We start from the raw sequence: 6,985 nt of genomic DNA on the forward strand, positions 1-6,985 counted from the left end.
CATTTTCATTTCAACTTCACTGTCTTTTCTCTTAAAACTATGTTGGAACATAGTGTATTTTATCAATCAGTTCCTTATGCATAAACTGTATCTAAACAACACAACATTTTAACCCAAATTCTCATCTGGGGAAAACTCAGGATAGTCTGTGGTGATGAGGCCATGTGGACTGTGATCAACTGATGGTTTCTCGTAAACCTGGTGGAGTTTTTATCAGAAGTTTAATTATTTACAAACATGTTACAAATTAATATTTAAACCACAAGAATGGACACAGTTTGACATTTTCAAGTTACAAAAAGAATCAGAAAAACAAAAACACATGTATAGATTTTTTACTTGTTTGTCTAGAGGTTTTCACATTGCAGGAAACATAAAAGTTTTTTAAAAAAAGATGTAAAAAGAATACATTTGGACTTTTTTTTTCTAGACAATCCATCACACCGCATATCTAAAAATCCATTTCATAACAGAAGAAATGTATTTTCACTGGTAACTACATTGGCAATACATACAAATGGAACTGTAGTGATTATTTTAAATGTCAGATACTGTCAGGAATAGTGGAAATATTTGATAAGTGGTGTTCAACATGGAGCTGCCAGGCTGGTGGAAAAGAGAAATACCACAGAGAAAGTGGATGTAGTAAAGGAGGACATGCAGTGGGTTGGAGTTACAGAAAGGGATGCCCAGGGATAGGGTGAGATGGAGGCAGATGATCCACTGTGATGACCCCTAAAGGGAGCAGCTGAAAGAAAAATAAATACTGCCAAGTAATAGGCAAGAAGCTCCCCAATGTCTTTTTTTCTTTTTTAAATAAGTGCATTACAAGACACACAGATGCTTATTTAACCAGCTCAAACCAAAAAATGTCATGTCATGCTTTCAAAAGAAGTCCCACCAACTGAACTGGAGCTTTTTTTTTTTAGCTGGTCCATATGTCCTCAGCGGCTGCAGCAAATTGTCTCAGAAATCAGAAATTTCAAATTTTTTTTCCTCCTAGAAAATTAACCAATAGGTGAAGTGTTAATCACTTCTATCATTATCAAAATATTTACATGATGGCCACAGGTTGTCCTTGGTGTTTGATGTCATGTCACTGCAAGTTTCCTCTAAAAGATCTTAATTTAGCTTAAAAAAGAAAGAAAGAAATAATTACTATTTGGTTTTTATTTTATTTTGGGATTCTAATTGTATTTCAAGAAAGTGAAGAAATGCTGAAAGGCACAGTTGCAGCAACTCAACCCTTAAGTGCAATGTTATTAATATTAACCTGTGATTTCTTTAGACTGGAGAAATATACCAAAGCTTTTATCTCACCCCTAAATGCCATTTCGTCTTTTTTTGCACTCAGACTCTCTAATGTTCAGCTTTAATTTCTGAAAAATGTTACTAGAGCTAAATGTGAAGGTGAAAGCACAAAGCACTGGGGAACTCTTCTTTTCCACTAGAGCTGAAATAAACAGCTTCGAGCGTGCCTGCTGAGGATACATACAGATACTTCAGTGAACCTGAGCAGTGACTTGTGTATTTATGTTCCTAGATATCAAATCCACCCAACCCCTCCTTTCACTCTTCTTTGCCTGTGCTTCATTACTCCACATCTCCCCTAACCTTTAAATACAGATGCATTTGCTCCCCTCCTGGCTAGCTGGGTAGTTCTCCTGCTGCCTGAAAGGTTAATAGATTTCCTGACCCCCTTGTGCAGTGAAGTGCAGCAGGATGGGAGGACACGATCAGGTTGCATGCATACCAAATTTGTGCATGTGAGACATACAGTGGAAGTATGCTGACAGGAATTTGACCGTGCCCTTTTCCAAATTTGACATGTAATTCTTTTCCTCTCCAATCGTTTGAGAGGATTGTGTTCATTTTGCAATACTTTGCACGAACAAAGACTCTCAAATCCACTGAAATCCTCAAATACTGTGCAAAATACCCCAAACTCTCTCCAGCCACTTTAGTATATTTTGTCTTTGAGTGCCATATTTCATAAAGAATAAGCTTCAAACTCAGGCCACTATGTGCCAAACATATTAGTAATCATGAAAGGACTCCCACTGTTTGCCCATACAAGCAGGAAACAGAGAGAACACACAGCAGAAAGAGAAGAAAGCAACGCGAGTGCAGAATAGAAAAGGCCAGATGAGAACTATTGGGCTAAATTGATTTCTCTCAGGGAGACAGCAGTGCAGATGATCGTGCATCGTACGCTGTGTTACATAAGCGTCTTGCCACAGCTAAAGGGAGTGATAGAAGTAAACAAGGCATAATTGCAAATGCAAGAAATCAGTAGTGACAGAGTCGGTGGCGTGGGGCGGCCATTAGAAACCAGGGGGAATTTTGCACTGGAAAGTAACCACGAAAACTCGGCATTCTCTGAGGTGTATCTGCTCACATTTCATTGGATTGTTTGCAGTGAGACACAAAAATACACATTAAATTCATTTACATCTCCATATGTTGGCCTTTCAAATTGTTCCTCATTTATAATTTAGTGATTTTCCCGTTGAAAAAGGTACTGCGGACTAGATGTAAACTCTGATGAAACCGACATGCTGGTGTTAATGTTGGCTTTGCCACCAGGTATCTACAGTTTCACATTTCAAGACTTAAACAATGTTGAAACTTACAAGGCCTGTTCTCACACTGACTCAACTACCTGCGATTTATCGATATGAGGGTGTAGATTAAATGCTTGTTAGCGTCCTCTAGTCAGAGATAAAAGGTAAATGGACTGACTTGTGCAGTGCTTTTCTCTGAAAGCATTCAGAGTGCAGCCCACATTTGCCCATTGACACACACATTCATGCCTTTAGTGCTTTTTACCCATCATGCACACACCTTGGTACTTAGAAGCTCAATGACATTTCAACATGCAACTTATGAAACAGCCGAAGTTGGTATGGGTGTAGCACTGACAACACACCTTGTTGGGCCTCCCCAGGACCAAAACAGTGAGTTGGGAATCAATGAAATGAAGATAAAAAAAATTTAAAATCCCAATGAATCCTCATTATATCCATGAGTGTGTCATTTTGGCTAAAACTACTTAGTGGTTTGATCACAACCAAGACTTTTCTTTCCCCTTCAGACCATCATCTGGCTCAACAACGGCTGGAGCTGGCTGGACAGTTCTTCAATTCAGCTGATTCCTGTTGCATTGCCTAGGGATCATTATTGTCCTCCAGCACACTGATGTCCACTTCAGGGGATTTAGCGGAGCTGGAAAGTCCTCTAAATCCACAGACGCCTCTGTGGCTCGGACGTCACTTTTCTCCATTGCACCCTGCTAGCATCCAAAATAGAAGGTGGGGTTGTTTTTGTTTACACAAAGTTAAAAATTGTACCTGCTGAGGTTAAATTATTAATATTAATCCTGACATGAATAGTTAGTTGTTCTTTTTAAGACCTGGTTATTGTGACGTGCCACCCTGTAACTGTAAATGTGTGTATAAAAGCCTTTCTTTACAAAAATTGTTCCAATTGTTTTCTGTGACCACAGAAGATAACTTGTCTCTGTAAATATTTTAGGCTTACTGCTGTCGTCTTGTATGTACTGTTGTTTGACCCTTTGCTAAGGTAAATAAAACTCATAAAGACAGCCTGCTTGTGTCCAACTCGATTTATTTTTGATTTCCACAACAAACTTTATGTCAGAATTGGGATCCCATGGTTGATTAGATCTGTGTGCTGACATGGACGTGACTGCCTTCCCAGCTGCTGCTTCGCATAATTGAGATGAAGACGACTAATTTTTTGGATCACAGATCATCTCCGCTCCACTCGGCTTGTCTTTAAAGTGTCTTTGGGCAAAATGACCAAACCCAAATAACACCGAATTGTCACACTGCCTCCATCACAGTAGAAAGTTATCCTGCTGGAAGTAGCCAACAGAGGGTGGGCACACTGTGGATATAAAGGGAGTGACACGGTCAGCATCAATACTCAGGCAGGCTGTGGTTCTCAGTTGGTAGAAAGGGGTCCGAAGTATACCAGCAAAATATATCCCACGGCATTACACCACCCAAACCAGCCTGAGCTGTTGCTACAAGGCAGCATGGATCCCTGCATTCATGCTGTTTAGAGCAAATTCTGACCCTACCATCTGAATGTGATGGCAGAAATTGAAACTCATCTGACCAGGGGTAAGTTAGCTGGATTTGATTGTTGACGATTTCGCGTCATCTTGGATCGTTCGGTTCTCCGAAGCTCATCCGGGATTTGCTGTCATAGCAACAGATCCGTAAGCGTAAACCTGCTTGGGAGCAGGCTTACTTTATGTAAACAGGATTAGATCGCGGCCACTCAGGTATGTCCGCTTCATTTATACGAAAGCAACAGCGATATTTTTCCACTGTTTTTCCATAAATAAATATTATCAATGTAACTAAAGATAATGCAGTACTTGATTCTTCTATTGATTTCATACAGATACATACAGGTCATTTCCTAAAAAAAGGGAAATGTACTATTAATCATTCTATTTCATGTACTTGATTATTTCAGATGTACAGTGGGGCAAAAAAGTATTTAGTCAGCCACCGATTGTGCAAGTTCCCCCACTTAAAATGATGACAGAGGTCAGTAATTTGCACCAGAGGTACACTTCAACTGTGAGAGACAGAATGTGAAAAAAAAATCCATGAATCCACATGGTAGGATTTGTAAAGAATTTATTTGTAAATCAGGGTGGAAAATAAGTATTTGGTCACCTCAAACAAGGAAAATCTCTGGCTCTCACAGACCTGTAACGTCTTCTGTAAGAAGCTTTTCTGTCCCCCACTCGTTACCTGTATGAATGGCACCTGTTTGAACTCATCATCTGTATAAAAGACACCTGTCCACAGCCTCAAACAGTCAGACTCCAAACTCCGCCATGGCCAAGACCAAAGAGCTTTCGAAGGACACCAGGAAAAGTATTGTAGACCTGCACCAGACTGGGAAGAGTGAATCTACAAGCAGCTTGGTGTGAAAAAATCAACTGTGGGAGCAATCATCAGAAAATGGAAGACATACAAGACCACTGATAATCTCCCTCGATCTGGGGCTCCACGCAAGATCTCATCCCGTGGGGTCAAAATGATCATGAGAACGGTGAGCAAAGATCCCAGAACCACACGGGGGGACCTGGTGAATGACCTGCAGAGAGCTGGGACCAAAGTAACAAAGGTCACCATCAGTAACACACTACAACGGCAGGGAATCAAATCCCGCAGTGCCAGACGTGTTCCGCTGCTGAAGCCAGTGCATGTCCAGGCCCGTCTGAAGTTTGCCAGAGAGCACATGGATGATACAGCAGAGGATTGGGAGAATGTCATGTGGTCAGATGAAACCAAAGTAGAACTTTTTGGTATAAACTCAACTGGTCGTGTTTGGAGGAAGAAGAATACTGAGTTGCATCCCAAGAACACCATACCTACTGTGAAGCATGGGGGTGGAAACATCATGCTATGGGGCTGTTTTTCTGCCAAGGGGACAGGACGACTGATCCGTGTTAAGGACAGAATGAATGGGGCCATGTATCGTGAGATTTTCAGCCAAAACCTCCTTCCATCAGTGAGAACTTTGAAGATGAAACGAGGCTGGGTCTTCCAACATGACAATGATCCAAAACACACCGCCCGGGCAACAAAGGAGTGGCTCCGTAAGAAGCATTTGAAAGTCCTGGAGTGGCCTAGCCAGTCTCCAGACCTCAACCCCATAGAAAATCTGTGGCGGGAGTTGAAAGTCCGTGTTGCTCGGCGACAGCCCCAAAACATCACTGCTCTCGAGAAGATCTGCATGGAGGAATGGGCCAAAATACCAGCTACTGGATCCTTTAGCTCAGCGCGACAGTGTGCTCATAGAGAGATATCGATTTTCCCGTGAGGGTATTATTTACTTAACCAACTTGTTGACGAGGGGGTGCAGGACCACCACCTGTCTTTTTTTGCTCTGCCCTTTTCTTGGTTGCTGTTAGAAACAAACAGATTATTTCAGGGTCTCTTTTCAAGAGACTAAAAGCAATATAAGTGATAAATATTACCAGTGTGTAGAATATTCTTATATTTCACTTTTACTTGTTCCCATGTTCTTGTGGGTCCTGTTGTGGCTCTAATGTGAAAGAGGATATAATGTAATATAATATAATATGATATAATATAATATAATATGATATAATGTAATATAATATAATAAATTTACCCTACCGCCTACTGGTGTTGGCCAGAGGGGCCGATGGCGCGATATGGCAGCCTCGCTTCTGTCAGTCTGCCCCAGGGCAGCTGTGGCTACAACCGTAGCTGCTTCCACCAGTGTGTGAATGTGAGAGTGACTGAATAGTGGCATTGTCATGCGCTTTGAGTGCCTTGAAAAGCGCTATATAAATCCAATCCATTATTATTATTATTATTAAATTACTTACGAGTTTAATTTGTCAGCAACTTTCTGCCAGCCCTCTCTCCTTGCTTTTGCAGCCTTTGCAGTGTTCCCTTGCGTTTTAATTAAACTCTGAAACTCCTGAAATCCCTCACTCAAGAGTTCTTGCTCTGCTGCCGAAAAATACTGAGCGCGCTCCTTCGCCGACCAATCAAAGGGTTGCCGATCAATGTTTCTACTATCGATGCGTAGCCCCTGTTAAGCCACCCAGTGATCTCACATTACTTCATCCAGCTGTACTAATCGTCAACAACAGGTGTTAGGTTTTGTATTGTTGATTGCCATTTATGCTTAGAGATATTTACTCATATATGCTTAGAAGTATATAATCATTTGTAGATAGGTTCAAGCTACAAACCTATCAACAGGTGTGTTCGGAGAACCGGAATAGCGAGCTCAAAGTTGGCGCGATGATTTGATCTTGGATGTAGTAAGCGAGGTACGAAGAACGGACCCCAGGCAACGTTTTTACAATCTTTTATTGTTATAGTTCTGGTGAACCTGTATGAATTAATAATCGGCATCTGCTGTTGTGATTTTGTGCCATATAAATAAGACTGACTGT

The sequence above is a fragment of the Aulonocara stuartgranti genome, assembly GCF_965226115.1.
Source record: "Aulonocara stuartgranti genome assembly, chromosome: 17".
Classification (NCBI taxonomy): Eukaryota; Metazoa; Chordata; class Actinopteri; order Cichliformes; family Cichlidae; genus Aulonocara; species Aulonocara stuartgranti.